This window comes from Gorilla gorilla, chromosome 19 (genome assembly GCF_029281585.2).
Source record: "Gorilla gorilla gorilla isolate KB3781 chromosome 19, NHGRI_mGorGor1-v2.1_pri, whole genome shotgun sequence".
NCBI classification, from domain to species: domain Eukaryota; kingdom Metazoa; phylum Chordata; class Mammalia; order Primates; family Hominidae; genus Gorilla; species Gorilla gorilla.
In genome coordinates this window covers 71569553-71589437 of record NC_073243.2, presented here as the reverse complement: position 1 = coordinate 71589437, position 19885 = coordinate 71569553, and the positions used below count along the sequence as shown (strand labels likewise).

The window sequence follows — 19885 nt, the reverse complement described above, 5'->3', positions numbered from 1 at the left end:
CTGGCAATTAAGAAAACACAAGAAAAAGATTCCTTACATTGCTTGCTTCCAGCTGGTAAACAAACAATTAAGTCTCAGAATCAGAACACATATTCTTTAATTAGATAGGAAAATAACAGTTGGATTATGTTATGACATTTGCTATTAATAAATAACAGTTCTCATAATTTTACAAAGAGTGGATATGACAATTCTAATTATCTTACCACATTGAAAGTGCTGTATCAGAGTCCCATGGGTAGCCAGTCATCTATTTATCATGAATAATTCAGAGAACTATGGCTATAATTCTGATTCAATTCTAATTGAAAATTTAGAGTTGTTAGACAAGATTTCTACAGACTGTTCTCTTGAGTGCTATTTCTGGAATTTGTATCTTTGCATATGCAAATTCTAGAAAGAATGTAAGCAATGAGATGGTTTTGCATTCATTAGTAAAGAACTTTCAGTTTTATTAAGAGTCCACATCAACAAATACAACCTGTGTGGAACAGGACATGAAGATCATGTTCAGTTAATATTTGCTGTGCTAATTTTTAAAAATTATCATTATGAACATCTATACAATACCATCTGTCTAATAATATTATACACAGTGGGGGAAAATTCCCTTTTGGACCTTGCCAGTATTTTATAGAGCAATGGCAAGAGTCACAGTTGTTCTGGAAAATATTTCCAAGTCATAGTGACCAGAATTACAAGCTTTGGTTTGGAAGTTGCAACTACTATTTCTCTAAGTTTTCATTTACTTCTCTTTTTTTTTTTTTTTTTTTTTTTGAGACATGGTCTTCCTCTGTCACCCAGGCTGGAGTGCAGTAGGATGATTATGGCTCACTTCAGCCTCAGCATCTGGAGCTCAAGTGATCCTCCCACCTCAGCCTCCTGTGTAGCTGAGACTACAGGTGCGCATCAACACACTTGGTTAATTTTTTACTTTTTGTAGAGACAGGGTCTAGCTATGTTGCCACGCTAGTCTCAAACTCCTGGACCCAAGCGATCCTACTGCCTCAGCCTTCCAAAGTGCTGGGAGTACAAGGCATTAGCCACAGCACCCAGCTCTCATTTACTTCAATTACAGATCACTTTATTATCTAAATCACTTTTATCTATTATAGTCTCATATATAACCTGGAATAATTTACAAGTGTCAAACACCACATTTCAGCATTCAGCATGCAAGTCTATTTCGTGACCAATTACTTAGAAAGAAAGAAAGAAAGAAAGAAAGAAAGAAAGAAAGAAAGAAAGAAAGAAAGAAAGAAATGGATATAAATAATAATGAAGTGCATGGAATGATAGACAGAGTTTACCTCCAAAGTTACAATAACCTGTTTGGACATATCCTGTGCAAATCCCTTTCCACTCAGACACATTCTGAGAAGCACTAAGTGAATTCAGAGAGGATAGAGAATGAAAAAAATTACTCATTTCAGAATTTGCTTATCTTTGACACAATCAACATATCTGATAGCCTGTTACAGACAAGGTACTAAAGGCAAGGCTGAGAGCATGGTCTCTGCCTTCCAGAGGCCCAGAGTCTAGACCAGTTAAATTCATGGAGCTATACTCTCCAAATAAATCTACAGTTTACATGGTCTTTTATTTCACCAGCAGGCAAATTTTTGTCCCTGGGCAGCTTCCTAGAACTATTTATAGCCTGAGAACCAATTTATTTCTTCTTAGTAGATTTCTGTTCTCCTTCTTTGAAATCTCAGCAGTACAAACCTGATTAGCAGGGAGGCCAGGTCCAAGTATTAATGAGATAATTATGATTGTTTTCTTATACCAGGCAACCAGCGACTTCTGGCAAGGACCAGTAGGATGAAAAGCAGGAGGTCAAGGGTAAAATGCTGGTTTCCAGAATTACTTGGGCTCTTTTATATCTTCCTTGAAGAAGCAAAATCTAATCATGAAGATCACAAAGACAATAGCACACAGCAGTGGGATGAAGAGCAATGAGTACAAAGCCCTGAGAAGGAAAAAGGACTTGTTAGAAGTTTGTCTGTGGCCTGGCATCCAAGGTTTATGAAACCTTTTTATGCATACACCCTGGCAAATATCTTCTATAACTACAGTGTGTTTAAAAAGAATTTTTTTCCTCACTGGGCATGTTGAGAGGTCACAAAATTCGTCATGCTACCACTCAGAAATATATAGAAAATTTAATTTCTTAATTTTCTTTAAATATCTTTCACTTAAGCCCAAGATATTGGTTAGTGGAAGAAAGAGACAAAACGTTCCATTTAGTTTAATGTTTATTGAATCCATTAATTTATATACCTTTCCCTAAAATTGTGAGTGGATGGCACAAGAAGTGAATAGCTTACCTTTCCCTGTGGTGTGAGTCCTCAGGAATGTTCTGGTGCCTATAAGTACCCAGCACCATGCCCTTTGTTCCCCTAGGCAGTAGGCAGTGCTAGAGTTAGCATGAGAAAAAGGCAAAATTGAATGGCTATGGAGAAGTGTTCCAGATAAAGGCAGGCCAAATGAAAGGGCAAGAAGGCAAATGGCAACATGACATATTCAAGGCAACTGCAGACGATTCAATAGAAATGGATGGTAGAAGCTTATATGAGAATGTCAGAATAAATCTGGAAGTGCAAGCAAGGCCTGGAGCCAACGTTTTATCCTGTACATACATGACAGGTATGTATTTTGAACCCATCACTCAATGTCTACCCCCAGGCCCCTGTAAACTTGTCTTTACATAATTATCATTTAAAGTTTTTGACTGTCACCAAGGGCTAAGGTAAAAAAATCAAAATAAAAACACTGAACGTGTAATCTGTAAGAATTTTTAGTAAAAAGAAAAAAGGCTTTGAGTAGATAATTTTGTGTGCTTGACTACATTTACAGATATGGTTACCAACCTGCAGGTTGAGGTTCATAATATTATTCAATGCTGTCATAATACATAAAGACATCATAATACATTCACCTCTAATCAAAGGACCAGGAAAAGGTTTGGGTTTTGTTTAATGAGCTAAAATATGTACATCTTGTAGTTAGACAATAAGAACTACATCATCATCTAGTTTCCCTCTTGCCTGGGCTACTTAGAATCTGAGTATTAAGTTTAAGTTTAATGATGATACTATTCTTAGTCTGAGATTTGTTTTATTTTTGCTTCTCTTCTAGATGTCTGTCCTTCCCAACATTATTACTTTAACTTTTATTCTATGTTACTTGTCTCATCCATGCGTTCTCTATGAGCCAATTTAGACTTCCTCATAAACTAGCGATTCCTGTGCTACTAGAGATCATAGAATCCTGCCCACTACTAAGGGGCTTCTTGAGTTCTCAAGCTATATAAATATTTTGGCGGGATCATTTTTTTTTTCCTCAAAAGCAACATCAAATCTCCAGCTGCTGGGAAATGGTGCTTTTTCCCTATTATTGGAATCAATGAGTCAAGGCATATGTCTTTGATGGAAGTTTTGGCAAGCATGGTATTAGAGTTAATATTAGATTCAACTGAAGTAAACTGAATGGTTTGTTTTCTGCTCTGCAAGCACAAATCAATGGTTTTAATCAAACACTGCAGTTTATATCATGGTAGAAATATTTACACAAAGAGAAGCACTGATAGATGCACAGCACTTAAGACAAATGTAAGTTTTTAGAAGTCTCGGGAGCATAGATTACAGGAAAGGTAAGACACACACACGAAAAATCTCCCCAGCCAAAAACAGTATATAAACCTATGTTAGGAAATTGTGCTTCCCCTCAAAGAGTCTAGTTCAGTTAGCATCTTCTTGTTGCATGCAAAAAAAGATTTACTGTAGTTATCCCCAGAAATATGGGGGATGACAAGATGGTATACAGTGAATACAAATGCCATGGAGTACAGGAAAAGTCAGACAACTCGAGTGGGATCCACAGCAGAGCCATGCTACAGAATTTCTACCTACAGGCTGAATTTCAAATCTGTAAATGTAGCCAAACAAATAATAAATACTTCACTGATATTGCATTACAATGTACAATAAAGTATTATCTATGTTTCTGGACTTTATGGCTGCCCTGTAGTGATATGTCATTAATATTTCTGCTTGGCATTTTCTGTCCCATCACCATTTTCTTATTTTTTTTCTTTTTACCTTCATATATTTTCTTCTTTCTTCTTTAATATTTTCTACTTTTGTCCAACTCCAGCTTGGCCTTGACTTATGACCCCAAGCATATATTGTGAATGCTCCCTGTATGTCCTTTGACGTACCTCCAATTTCTCTCTGCATTTCCTAATTTGGTTTATATGAAAAAAGTCTGATTGGCCTGTACATCTTTTTGTACCAGGACACATTGTAGACAATTGGCTCATCTCTGGATTTGGGTAGGGAAGACTATGGGGTCACACAGTATACCTGCCCTGTAAGCTGTGAACAAAGAATTTTCACTTAGGAGGGACACAGGGCCTGGTACCAACACTGCTGGGACTAACATACAGTCCTCTACTTCACTCATGTAATAAGAAAGGGTCCAGTTCTCCTAACATGCTCCCTCTTAAAAAAAAGAAAAAGTAAAATTTCATCTTCTGAGTTTTAGGTGGATTTTCCTAATACTCAACATTGGCTTCTGGAGTGACTACATAAAGCCTAATCAAAATATAATTAATATTCAATAACGTAAAGCACATGTCTCTAATGAGAACAAGTTACCACCCTTAAAAAAGTTTCATATGCATTCCAAAAATAAATACAAGTGAATTTCTGATTATTGGGTGGTATTCTCTATCCTCATCACTCTTCCTTTGAGTGGCATACTCTCCTGCTGTAATTGATACCTCCAAAGGCATTATTACTCAACTCCTAATGCTTCACTTGCATATCTTGCATCTCGCAGGTTTCAAGAATTTGTGGAACAACGTATCTTTGCTTCAAAGTACTGAAGAGGTTAAAGTTGCATGAACTTAATAAATGTGAATTAATATAATACAATATTATAAATAGACTTAAAGCTCATTGAAAGCAGGGACTATGTCTCTCTTGTTCACTGCTCTGCCCCAGACACTAGTGCGATATGTGATACATAGTATGCGTTCAATATATTTTTCAAAATAAATAATCAATCAATTAATTCATGACTACCATATCTACTTGCCCACAACTTCTAAACAATGGGAAGCATGGAGATGAGAGTCTAGTGAGGGCCATTTTTGTAAATATCAAAGAGTACCTCTAGGTTCTACAGAATAACTTAGTAGAATATTAAACGAGAAGTGGAATAGGTTTAAATGCAGGTTCTAATTAAAAATGAGTTCCTAGATAAAAGCAAGAGTAAAACAAAAACTTGCAGAGGTACTTAATTATTCTTAGCCTCTCTGTCTCTCTCTGTCTCTCTCTCTGAAGGTAACTTCTACCAGCCAAAGCTTAATGTTTACTGTTTGGTCTTCTTAGAAGAAAAGATTCTTTAAAACAGCCATGAAACCCCTCCTCAGGCCAGGGCAAGATCTATCCTCCAGCAGGAGTTACAGTCTCATTGCCCATCTTGGAGCTGAGTTTGAAGGAAAAGTCCCTGCTCTGGGGTACCTCTCTCATCTCACTTGGTCAACACAGAGTTATTGATTTCTAAGCTCATATTCTTTCTCCAAATAGAAGTAACAAAAGGCAGAAAACCAACAGAATGTTATATGTTACTCATTTTCAACTTAGTGTGAATAATTTGGCAGAACTTGATAAGGGCAAAAGCATGATTTTGCTACTGATGAGAAATATTTCCGTATGCTTTCATCACACAGCTGAGCACCCAAATGAGAGGCATTGTTCTGAACAATGACACTGCCTTTCTCCTGAAAGCCTGTGGTCATTAACTGAAATCAGAGAAAGGGGTTGATTTCACCAACCTGAATCACTCACTTGATGGCCAAAGTTCTAGAAGTTTGTGCTCTGGGGCCCTGAGACTGGATTCTTTCTGCTTCTGATTTGGCAACTGATGCCCACTCATTTGTTAAGGATTAGACGAACTCTTGAGTCTCTTCTTTTAAAATAAAAGCCAACTTTGCCATTTTGTTCTTTCACAAAGAACAATCTCTTTGCTGAATGAAAAAAAAATGTAATTCTTCTTCTAGCTGTTGAGCCATGATCTCTGCTAAGGGGTAAGAGGACCAGAATATTCCCTTTCATGAAGTGTGTTAACGGTGTCCTCCCTCTGTAAAGGCCTGAACGTATAGTTTCTGCCTGGTTTAATGTATCATTTTTAAACAATATGTACCTGAGCCACTAAGGACCAATGAGTAGGGGCTGGCAGATGGCCCTCAACCCTTCCTCTTGATACCTTTAATCCTCCTCCTTCAGCCAGAGAAGCTCTGCTTTACTTCTGTTTCATATGTTGAATTTCTGCAAAAGAAGTCATTTGACAAAATGATTTGGAGGTTTGGAAAAGATGGAAAACCAGCATGATGGGGAATGAACACTGAACATAGAAAATCTGGATTTTAGTCCTGCTACTAGCCCCAGTTAGCTAGTAGACATTGAGAAATAACTTCAACTTTGTAGTGTCTGACTCCTCCTCTGTTAAAATGAGGCATCAAATGGGGGAACTCAAGCCAGGCCATACAGTGTTTTAGAGGTTCCTGAGAGGTCCTTAGGGTTTACTCTGAAAAGGAAGGTTGGAGGCTCCATTTCCTCAACCACTGCAAACAGCACAACTCTATTATATAGATACATAGAGAGAAATTTTATATAAAATTTAGTTTGAGAAAAGCTTTAAAAAATTGAAAAGCACTCAATTCTACATGAAAAAACTCTTTCATTCTAATAGTCAATTGCTCCATAATTCCTACTTTCCACTGGTTAAAAAAACAAAACAAAATACTTTTTAGTGACTTTCTTATTCATAGTATTATGCTATTTGTTGGTGCTGATGACCTAGATGACACAATAATATAACACACACACATATATGTATGTATGTATGTACGTATGTATGTATGTATGTATGTATATACAGATGTTCCTTGACTTACAATGGGTTACATTCCGATAAACCCATCATAAATTAAAAATATTGTAAGTGGAAAATGCATTTAATACACCGAGTCTATCAAACATCGTAGCTTAGCCTAGCCTACCTCAAATGTGCTCAGAATGCTTAATTAGCCTACAGTTGAGCAAAATCATGTAATGCAATGCCATTTTTGTAATAAAGTGTGGAAAATCTCATGTAATTTATTGAATACTCTACAGAAAGCGAAAAATAGAAGGGTTGTTTGGGTACCTGAAGTACTGTTTCTACTAAGTGTGTATCACTTTTGCACCACTGCAAAGTCAAAAAATCACAAGTCAAACTATTCATAAGTCAAGGACAGTCTGTATAAAACAATATTTTTCTAAGTACTCAGAATATATATATAATTACATATATGTGCAAATTTGTGTATATATACACAATTTGTAATTTCATACATATTTAAGTATATATTGGTTAGTATTAACATTCTCTATATTGTCTTCTTTGAAATACTTTTCTAGGAGATATTAGTGAGCATGGCATGAAAAAAATGCCATATTCAAATGAGTTTAACAGATTATGCATATTTAATCTCCCTGTAGGTAATTCACAATATACATGTGCATGTTTAAGGCATCTCGTTGAGAAGAACTTCAATGGAAAAAATCTATTTGATCTGGTTTAACTTAGAGTTCCCAAACTTACCTAAGTGAAGCATTCTTTATCAACATTCTATTGAAATTGCACGAACCATGATTATGAAGCAAACTGGAAAACAATAACGTAGTATTTGTCCAGTGTGATGGACTGCATATTTGTGTTACCCTAAAATTCATGTATTGACTGAAGCCCTAACTCTCAGTATGATGGTATTTGGGGTGGAGCCTTTGGGAAGTAATTAGGTTTGAATGACATCATGAGGGTGGTGCCCTGATGACGGGATTAATGTCCTTATAAGAGGAAGAAGAGGCATTAAAGAGTTTTTTCTCTCTCTCACTCTCTTTCTCTCTCTCTGCACTGGCACAAAGAGGAGGTCATGTGAACCACAGTGCCTTCTGCAAGTGGCCATCTGCAAGCCAGGAAGAGGGCCCTCACCAAGAGCCAAATCCAGCACCTGAAACTTGGACTTCCCTGTGCCCAGAACTGTTAGAAATAAACATCTGTGCTTCAAGCCACCCAGTTTATAGTATATTGTTATGGCAGTCCAAGCAGGCTACAATATCCAGGTAAGAAAATTATGACTAGTGAATTGATTTGGCCACGGTTACAAAAACTACTGACACAAATAGCATTCTAAATTTCTACCTGAAAATCGATTTGAAAAGTCCAGTCAAGATGGTGAATGAACTTCATACTCTGACATCTAATTTTTATCCAAAATAATTATTGAGAACTCTAAAAAATAAAATTCAACAATATACGTAGGGTTAAAAACAAAAGCATCATTATGGACTATAATTGGAACAGAAACACAAAGCAGGGAACATGGCTAAATCCCACAGCCTGCAGGATCTATGATTAGGAAACAGGCAGGAGTGATGGCAAGTAAGGAAGATTGAAAATTCTATGCTAGACAAGGGACAGGATCCAGTCTCACTGCTTGAAGCCAGGTGCTGGGATGGAGGTAGTTTCCCCTCCCCATGGCTCTTAGGAAAAGGCTAATAAAACTGCTTTCATCCTAGACCCAAGACCTTATACACTGTGGAATCAGCAAAGCTGGTTTACAAAGCATCACCCCCACACTCAGGAACTGGCTCTCAGACTGTTATTATTTCCAGCATCACAACAAAGGAGGGGCCACAACACATCAAAACACCTGTTTCCAGACTAGAGATCCAGAGGGCTAGATGAAGGCAACAAAGAATACCACTGGACGAAGAGGAGATGAGCACAAAGGAGAAAAGACAGAAGATAAAATCATCCCACTCTGGAGGGAGACTACATACCATGGGAGGAAAATGAGTGCTAAGTACGGCGGCCAAAAAAATCACAATGGGGATAATAATCCCCTTTGAGTGAGTAATATTCAAATAATATTCTGCCTAAAAATTTATAAAAATAATTTGGAATATTCAGAGAGATTAAAAAAGAAGAAAATTTCTTTAAAGGGAATAATAAATTATGATAGAAAAATAGGAAAATAAGAATGAGTACATAAAAAACAACTGAAACTTCTTAAAAATAATGAAACACACACAAACAAAATTTAGATGAACCCAGGATTTGACAAAGAAGAAATTAATGAATAAGAAGATAGCACTGAGAAATTTCTTAAGATGCAGCCCAGAGTGACAAAGATGAAAATTCTGAAAGAGCATCTAGGACACAGGGTGTGAAATAAGAGACCCCAATGTCTGTCTGAAGGGATGCGGAAAGAAGAATGTCAAAAGAATGACAAAGGAAAAGTAGTGAAAATCATTTTACTTCTGCTCAAAATCCTTCACAACTTTCTGTATCACTCAGAGTGACATCTATTGTCCTGAAAATGCTGTGCAAAGCCTGTGAGCTCCCACACCCACTCTCACCTTCCAGCTTTCTGACCTCACCTTCTCCTGATTTTTGCTTTGCTCTCTGTTTCCAGTCACACTGTCCTCATTTCTTTTCTCCGAACTTTCCAGGCGTGCCCCAGTACCAGAAATTTCACATTGGCTGTTCCCTCTGCCTGGAACTCTCCTCCTCCAGGATGCCATGTGCCTTACTCACTCACCTGTTTCAATTCTTTGCTCACATGTCATCTTCCTCAGAGGACCCTCCCCAACCACCTGTTTAAATTTGCATCTCCAGTCCCTCCCCACCGTCCTTTTTCCCTGCATTACTCTTCCCCTTAGAACTCAGTGTTATCTCACATACTATATGCTTCATACATTTACTTATGTCTGTCTCCCCACACTGGGCTTTAAACCCCTGAGAATAGAAGTGTTTTGTTTGTATTTACTTTTGTACTTCCACTGCCTGACACATTGTAGGTACCCTGTACCTAATTATTGATAGAATCCATAAATGTCCCCTAGCATATGAGAAGCACTCAATAAAGGTTAGTGCTGTGATAAAGCTCTACACATTAATAAAGGTTAGGTATTGCAACTTAGCCACACCCTTTCAATTACCAATAATTCCCTACTTAGACTGTTCTGCTAATCACTCTACTCCAGAAGAGTCAGTCACATTATTTTAATAATGGCAACCATCTGCGACATTTCTTATTTTACTTTAGCATCAGTTCCAAAGTGGGGAAATTATCTCCATCTTATTGTGATTATGAGACTGAGATATGGCAAAATTAATTTCCCCAGATTCATATACCCAGAGAATGGCAGAGAACATTTGGAACCTCAGACTGTTCACCTCCAGAGACTCTGCTGCCCTCTCCACTGGTGAATTGATCTGCTTGCTTCTCTGGCACTGGAACCCTCCATAACCACCATCTCTGCTCCATGCTGCCTCTTGTTTTTATAATCATCTTCCACAGTGATTCTAGCGAACACTGTTGCCATTCCTCCTCACTAAACCTTGCTTATCTGGATATCTCTCTCTTCTAAAGATAAATCTGGGCATCCCCAGGTCCAAGGGTAAATCTGGATTTATTTAAGCAAATCAGAAAGCTAAAGTGACATCATCAAAATTGGCAGAATAGGGAACTCTTAAGACTTTGTCATGTCGAGAAACCAACTAATACACTGGCAAAGACTGTAGGAATCTGAGCCAATCATGGCAATCCATTCTCCTTGCCAGTGATTGGCTTAGGAATAGACATTTGATACAATTCCAGCCAATCAGACATGAGTTACCTGGAGTACTTCTGAGAATAGTTCTCCACTCCTGAGTGAGGGAAAAACAGGAGGAATGGACTCTCCTTCCTCCAGACATGTTCATATTTAAATAAGATGCCTGAACTACTACCACCATCTTTTAAGCAACCCAAAGATGAAATTAACACATGGAAGAGAACAGAACCAATAAAATCTCAGAGAAGTTAGAGACATTGTATACCAAGCTTAATGCCTGCATTACCCATGAAAGTTATGTGAAACTTATTAAAAGTGTATGGATGATATAAGAAAAGTTGAGCTGATTTTCTGTAGCTCTAACTGAAAACATCCTAATAATACATCACCCCCTTTTCACCTGAGAAGTAGCCCAACCTCCAAAAATCACTTAAATGGATGTATCTTTATCTCTACTATTTGAACATTGACAAAAATTTGAAGCTCATAGTTTCTGAGATTGGATTGGTTACAGATCTGCCACTAAAATAACTTAAGGGGGAACTTTAGATTTTTCTCACAGAGCAGTTGAAAGTAGGGGTGGAAGAGTTCAGGTCAAAAATCAAGCTCTAGTTTTGTCATGGAGGGCGACATATAAAGTGGTGCATTGAGACATAAAGAAGTTGAGTGATTTGGCCAAGCTCACCATGTTAGTTGATAGGCAAACTGAGACCACAAGACAAGTTCCTCACCTTCTGTTACAAGACATTGCCCATGCCCAGGTTAAACCTAGCTGTATTCAGTGACATATAAAGTGATGCATTGAGGCACAAAGAAGTTAAATGATTTGGCCAAGCTCACCATGTTAGTTGATGGCAAACTGAGACTATAAGACAAATTCCTCACCTTCTGTTGCAAGGCATTGCCCATGCCCAGGTCAAACCTAGCTGTATTCATACTCCCAGATGCATTGTGTAACTGAAAGAAGGGCAGAAAAAAGTTCAAAGATTTAACGGAATTCAATTATACCTGGAAGATAAATATTTTGCCTCCCAATGATTATTCTAGCAATGCAGAAACAAACTACCATTTAGAAATACGATTCTACAGATCTATTGACCTCTTGGTTGCATCTCTCTGTCAGGAGAACAATTAAACTACAACATCCACCCTCTTTGTCAAGAACATTTTGGAAAACCTAAGCCTGTTTCACTTCTTGCATCTTATTTGGCAAATGATTTCTTTTGACCTCATTACAGGAAAATAATTGTCCTTTGACATGCAAGTATAGTTCTCATAAGCCTGGCTCCTTTCTGACCTCTGAAGTCATTCTTGGGAGGATGTTTATTTATGCTTATACCAGAATTGTTTCAGAGCCTTAGGTCTGCTTTAAATGAATACATAAATATATAGATGTTTTTTAAATCATTGGAGGTAGAAAATGCCTTAAGTTGGAACTGTCTAATATTACAGCTAAAAATGCACACTCAGGGACTAGATCTAGTGGCTTAAAATCTCAGCTTTATCATTTTCTAGCTGTATGACCTTGGACAAATTATTTAATTTTTCTGCACCTTAATCTGTTCATTTTTAAAACCAAAACCTTTTACAATAGTACCTAACTACTTATGATGTGGACTAAATTACACCAAATTGTCTGTTAAAAATGTGTTAAATAATACTCATTTGTCATGCGGATTAAATATATGTGAAGTTTCTAGAACTCGGCCTGGCACATGGTAGTCACTATACAAGTATTATCTATTATTATTATTATTTAGCACATTAATGGCAGATAACAACCAGCAATGCAAACTGAGTGCTTGCTATATTGCAGGCACAGAGTTAGATGTCTCAAGTGCAATTGTACATAGAGTGGAAATGCATAGTGGTTGCCCTCTTGCTTCACTCTGGGGATAAGTACCATAAACAGACAATTGCAAGGCAAAGTAATCAGTGCTGGGATGGAGGTAGTACAGAATGCCATGCTAAATGTGGGAAAGGAAAAGTGAGAAAAGGGAGGAAACATTACCTAAGCTGAAAGAAGCCTTTTTGAAGGGAAAGACTCCTCAGCTGGGACATGAAGTAAGGGCAGAAGAAGTAAGCAAACAACTGAGGATGAAAGTGCCACAGGGAGAGAGAAGAGTGTGGTTTTTTAGCCCAGTAATAACATAAAACAGCTCTCCTGCTGGTTCCACCCTCATCAATGAACACACTGAAAATGTCTTAGTTGTGTGCTGTTGCCCAGGTGTAGGAGGAAGATGTGGTTTATTCCCTTCTTTTTGCCATGTTAACACATACCCAAATAAGATTCAATCAACTATTGACAGTGGTTTACAGTGTACGTTTCAACTATAGAGAGCTTGGGAAAGGGGTGAAATCAAGAAGGACTTTTCATAACAGTCTAATTCCTCCCACTGGATGGAGACCCACTGCCCAGCACTTCTATGGCACCCCATGTGAATGCTTTCTAGTTAGTTGAGAATATTCCACACACACACATATTTCATCCTACTAACTCCTTTCCCCAGTGCCCCACTTCTTTTAGCATTCTTTTCTAGATCAAAATCCTTATACCTTCCCTTTTTTAAACACAGTTGGATTATTTACCTAGTGGGTAGCAAGCTCCAAGTTTTCCTGTTCCTTAGAAATTTTTCCAGCTTGCTGAGCTGTGGGTCACAGCTATTCTTTCTAACTCTCATTCTGGTATAGGATAGAGAAACAGAAAGTTTGAGTGGAAAGGGAAGAAAGGGCATTGGGGTGGTCTTGTGCCAGTTTCCTGATAGTCTTTTCTTTGGCTGACTGAAAAATATAATAATAATAACAGGCCTGGCGCAGTGGCTCATGCCTGTAATCCCAGCACTTTGGGAGACTGAGGCAGGCGGATCACATGAGGTCAGGAGTTTGAGACCAGCCTGGGCAACATGGAAAAATGCTGTCTCTACTAAAAATACAAATATTAGCTGGTTGTGGTGGCACATGCCTATAGTCCCAGCTGCTCACGAGGCCGAGGTGGCAGGATGGCTTCAGCCTGGGAGGTGGAGGTTGCAGTGAGCTGAGATTACGCCACTGCACACCAGCCTGGGCAATAGAGCCAGACCTTGTCTCAATAATAAAAACAGCAACAAACATAATAATAATCACAGACACTACACACTGAGAAAGTCAATTACCTTCTAACAGCTGTCTCCAGTGCTATGCCTCATGTTCCCAGCTCTAAGAGCATAAGTTTCAGATATCAATTGGCTAAAGAGAATCTTATTTTCCTTTCAAATTACATTACATTGTCCTCCTCCACGAATTTAACCTTAAGTGTGTTTTTCTCAGCTCATGGATATCTCCTGCTTCCACCCCATGAGTTGAACATAGAAGAAATAAGAAAGTCTCATTCAATAAAAAGATATTTATCAAAAACACTAATAGCGATATTTGTGTGATTTAGTTTTTATGGGTTTCATTTATTTTTTTAGACCTAACAACGTTTCCATAAGATTTTTACAATATAATAAGAAATACTATTTTTTTTAAGTGAGTGGTAACTGGCTTCAAAAGACACTTGGAGAAAAAGTAAGGACTTCTACCTAAAGAGGGTAGGCACACATGTATCATTTCCCTCAGGCCTGATCATCTTGGATTTCTAAAAATGACATCAAATTATCTTTTCAAACCATAACTACATTCAAAATCAAGAAAAGGAACCTCCATGGACCAGAAACCATTAGGAATCCCTGGATGAGTGATAAGCAAAAAGAGGTCATCAAATCTAAGGAATAAAATCAGGCTAGTGGGAAAAAAAAATACCATGAGAAAATAGTATTGAAATCAAAATTAAAACATTTAAATAATATGAATAGCAGGGGAAAAAACACAGCTGAAGGTGGATTGGTGAGCTAGGAGTCTGAATTGATGAATTTCCCAGCAAATATTGTAAAGGAATTTTCCAGAATATATCATAAAGAGATAAAGAATTAGAAAGTATGAAAGAAAAGTCAAGAAACATGAAGGATTCAGAACGTCCAGTAGTCACCTCCTCAGAAAATCAAGAAGGAGAAACTAAGATTTTTAGAGAGGAAAATTGACAGGAAAAAAAAAAGTAATTCTGGTCATTCCTAGACTCCTTTTTAATAATGAAGGAATCATTTTTAGAATTACTTAGTCATACTTCAGTCAACTCATATTTATTCAGATTTAACAATGTGTCAAGCGCTGTGCAAGGAGCTGACAATCTAATAAGAGTAAAAAAATCCTCTCCCTGGAAAATGCATACATTCACAGATCACAATTTTCTACATTATTTTAGGGGTTAAGAGTTCATGGATTCATAATCTTTTATATTTTTATTTGGAACAGTTCACCTGTTTTGACTGGAGTGACTTGGCAAAAACAAGACTATTTTTTCCCTATTGAATTACTGGATTGTTTGACAAAGAGTATCTTAGCAACTGATTGTTTGAAGACATGAAATCATACAGAGACTCAGTTTAGAATAAAACTGGCATTGGTAAACTCACACTCTCAGCGCTATCCTACAATAGTTATAGAATGGTCATACTCACATTCTGAGTGCTATCCCACAGGGGTTATGGAATGGTCATCTTTCATCAATTGAAGTAAATTGAAGTCTCTGAACAATTGTTAATTACATTAGTAACAAAAATCACTAGTTTTCTACTAATGGTTAGTAGACATCTCACAGAGAATCTCAGCTGCAAAGAAAGTCAGCAACCTGAAAAGAAGACAATCACTCTACAGGATTTTGAGTGAGGAAAAATTTGTTGGCACCACCTAGGGAGACTAGGGGGGAAAAGCACTTGTCTGAGATAATATCTGTAAATAAAGAGTTAACTATTGAATTAACTTCCAGCAAATTAAGTGTATTTAAGAATATCACCAATTTATATTGGAACATTCATTGAGTTTTAGATCAGATACTTATTGGCACAGAGAAAAGCTAGAGAAAATTAGGAAAGAATCATTTAAAAACAGCATCAAATAGAAAAGACTGATTTGATAAGAACTAAAGATGGAAGAATGGCTTTATAGATAGGTAGACAACCAACTTAAAAAAGACAAAAAGACAGGTCGGTCAAAATACTGGATTTACTAATGATATGAGGAAACAATGTTACACAGTGGAACATAAATTACATAATCTAAAACAGAATAAAAACTGACTCCACTTGTGCAAGATGTGAATGTATAAGAGAAGAACTACAGTAGTCTTTCAAGGGACCAATACAATATCTATCTACATGCCTATGCCCTGGCTTCTATACCCAAGTGGTCATAAACATAATATTTTAAGATCTGCATTTTTACAGAGCTTTCTGATTATGACATACTGAGTGAAAGGTATGGCATTTTATTATCAGCTTCAGAGTACACCCTGGAGGCAACAATTATAATCTGTTAAATAATTGTGGGGTTTTTTTGAACAGAATCTCACTCTATTGCCCAGGCTGGAGTACAGTGGTATGGCCATAGTTAACTGCAGCCTCAAACTCCTGAGTTCAAGTGATCCTCCTGCCTCAGCCTCCCAAATAGTTGGGACCACTGATGTGCCCCACCACACCTGGCTAACTTTCTTTATTTTTTGTAGAGATGAGGTCTTACTGTGTTGCCCAATCCAATTTCAAGCTCCTGACCTCCAGGCATCCTCCTACCTTGCCTTCAAATGCACTGGGATTACACGCATAAGTTAAATAATTTTAGATATCAGCCTGGCTTCTCTGAAGTGATGTGAAGACAGTGAAGTTGTCAAAATAATACTATCTGATCTATATTTGTTGTTATTAATTTATACCTCTGTGCACTCTAGGAATTACTTTTACTTATTGTTTAGTTTTCTTCTTTCTCAGAGTTCTTAAACTTTTGTGGTTCTTTCTGGGCTTCTAACAAATTATTAAAACTTGTTACATATTGTATTAGTCCATTTTCACACTGCTATAAAGAAATACCCAAGACTGGGTAATTTACAAAGAAAAGAAGTTTAATTGACTCACAGTTCTGCATGGGCAGGGAGGCCTCAGGAGACTTACAATCATGGCTGAAGGAGAAGGGGAAGCAAGTCACGTCTTGTATGGCAGCAGGAGAAAGACAGCAAAGGGGGAAGTGCCACACTTTTAAACCTTCAGATCTTCTAAGAACTCACTATCATGAAAACAATATGGGGGAAATCCACCCCTGTGATCCAATCACCTCCCACCAAGTTCCTCCCGTGACGCATGGGAATTACAGTTCGACATCAGATTTGGGTGGGACACAGAGCCAAACCATACCATATATGGTCTGACAAAGACATTGTTGAGAAGATACTAAATTACATTAAATCTGTAGTGGAAAGAGGTAACTCACAAAGCTGGCCATCAAAGGTCAGGGTCCTTTATGTACTCGAGACATGCTGAGGTCTTCAGAGTCAAATGCCTGTAGTAATTGCAACTGGGTTTTTTTTTTTTTTTGCAACCACTGACCAATCACACTTTTCTGCCCATTCTTTGCCTGACTTCTTTGTTTTATGCAACATTTAATAGCCATTTATCTTCTTTCGCATTGCCACCGAAGTATTTAGCCAGAATAAGCAGCTGGGTGATTTTAATAAAACTCAAGAAACATATCAACTATAAGCTGACTGTCTTGTAGAGGTTAAACCAAATTTTGAAATCTGATAACGTTCATCACAGTTATATTTTGCTTTGAAATAAAAGTTAATTGCTAAGACTTGGATTTTTAGAAACAACAAAATAAATCAGTTTTATTAGCAACTTATGATGAAGGAGGTTCCTATTAGGAAAAGGCTAATGGATTATGAGACCCAGTAACAACTTTGCAGGGCTCAAATGCTATTAGAAGCCTCTCCTTCCTAGTATTTATTAATTTTGCAATGAAAGAAGGTTGGGGCCTTTTCTAAGTACCAAGAACACTAATTAAAACTAATCAATCAAATTCCTTACAAACCATGAAACGGCAGAATAAACAGGAAGAGCACAGCGTGGCTAAGAATGCAAAGATGAACAGGAAATAAAATCAAATGATCCCCTGCTGCTGTCTGGGCACATCTCTTGCACAAACGTTGTATTTAATTCTGAGGTGATTATCTTTGATATGCTTGCCATAGGTGAGGGCAGATAACACATGAAGGAGTGAGCAGTCTCAGTGTAGCTAGCTAAAGGAAGAAACAGGTCCTCAGAGAGAAAACTGGCACTAAGAAAGCCATATTGTAAGAAAGAGGTACAGTGTGGTCAGTGAGCTCTGTGCTTGCAATCAGAAGATTTGTGTTCAAGTCTTGGCTTTGCATGTTCCTATTTGGATGACTTTGGGTAAAGCACTGAATTGCAGTTTCTCATCTGTGTAGCATGAGATAACAATGCTCACTTTGACCTCTCCATATGAATGTTATAATGATCAATTAATCTATATATTTAAATTAAAAAGATCTTTCACGTATAAATTTTTCATTTTAATAATAAAATAGTAGCATACTGTTATCAATACTGGTAGCAGTAACTAGGAAAGAGCCGTATATCATAGGCCAAAAGTTAAGAGCAAGACCAAAGGAGCTGACATAATACAGAAGCACCGTAATATACAAGAAGCAAATGGTACAGCAATTGAGAGCCTAGACTTTGAAACCAGCCTGTCTAGATTTGAATCCCGGCTCTGCAATGTAGTAGATATATGACTGTGGTCAAGTTACTTATGCTATCTGTGCTTCAGTTTCCAAATCTATAAAATTCAGATAATAGCGTTAACTTCATGAGTTTGAGTATATATACATATTAGTGTTCAACATGGTACCTGGCACATAGTATATATTATACAAGTGTTTTGCTAGTATTACAATGCTGGCAACACTAAGTTGTTTAACTCCCTCCTCATTGGAAACTGGACTGATCACAAACTCTAGGACTGGGTTTGTGACTCCAGATATGAAGAATTAGAGGCACCCCATGCAGGCATCTAAGCAGGTCATTGCATCAGAAAGCTACTCCACATTGACCACAGCTCGGATTTTAATTCATGTGAGAAATGGACAGAAAAAGTTAACTTTTCCACCCCATTACTACATTCTAATCATATATTTGCACATAAGAAAGCAAATTAATTTGTTTAGGAAACTAGATAGACCCTGGTCATTGTCTCTATTGACCAAGTGAAAAAACTATGTACAATCAGTTTTATCATCTCCGTTAAGCTTGTTTTACTTATTTTCACATTTGGTATCAAAGTAAAGGTATACATTTTTCTTATACATTGTATACCAGTTGTACAAGGCCCTTGGTTTTCTTGTTTTGTTTTAGGTTTAGTGGCTTCCATTTATATAACATATTTCTATTGATAAAAGAAAAACTTCAGCTGAATTAATCTAAAGAAGTTTAATTGAGCAATGAAAGATTCTTGAATCGGGCAGCCTCCAAAATCACAGCAGATTCACAGAGACTCCAGAGGTGCCTCGTGGTCCTCATGGTCAGAACAAATTTATAGACAAAAAGGTGAAGTGACTTACAGGAATTGGAAGTGAGGTACAGAAACAGTGAGATTGGTTAAGCTTGACGTTTGCCTTATTTGAATGCAGTTTGAACATTCAGCAGTCTATGAGTGGTTGAAGTATGGCCACTGGGATTGGCCAACACTCAGCCATTGTTACAGGTGCATAGTATTAAGTTAGGTTTTCAATTTTGTCTGACTATTAAGCTAGGTTACAGTTCATACACAAGGACTCAAATAGAGAAGTATGGAGTCCTTCTCAGGCCATATTTAGTTTGCTTTAACAATTCCCCGCTTTCGGTCATTTTCTCCATTTTGAGAAACTGACCAAAATCTTAGTCATTCATGTTACTATTACTATCGTAAATGTACTTATATGGTTTTGAAACTCACTGGGAAACAATAGAATAGTGTGTTTTTCAAGGAGAGAATAAGGACTGAGTAGAGGGTACCTCCTTATGCTGGAACATCCTGTCCACAGGAGAAAAACAAAACCCAATCTGTTCTAGGATCTATATGTTTCTTAAAGCCTTAGTTTGGTTATGTCACATTTAGCACACGTGACTCCATTTTAGTTTGGTTTGGTTTGTTGGGGCCTAGTGCATAAGCTCAGTCCAAAATAATGGCCTCCCATAATTTTGTTTAAAAAAAACTCCCCCTTTTCAGCCAGGTTCTCACTTAGGTGAGAGTGTGACCAAAACTTAGGGCCTCAGCACTACTCTCAGTTACCATCATTTTGGGTTTCTGGT

At 37.4% G+C, this 19885-nt stretch overlaps 1 long non-coding RNA gene across 1 annotated transcript; it reads right to left on the bottom strand.

The window, feature by feature from the left end:
- Positions 1 to 231: 231 nt before the first annotated feature.
- LOC129527860 (uncharacterized) lies at positions 232 to 19224 on the bottom strand. The gene is made up of 5 exons (XR_008672963.2): positions 19156 to 19224; positions 11559 to 11630; positions 6211 to 6335; positions 2328 to 2416; positions 232 to 1969 (listed from the first exon to the last, which is right to left on the bottom strand). It is a non-coding gene; the product is annotated as an uncharacterized lncRNA (long non-coding RNA).
- Positions 19225 to 19885: the final 661 nt, after the last annotated feature.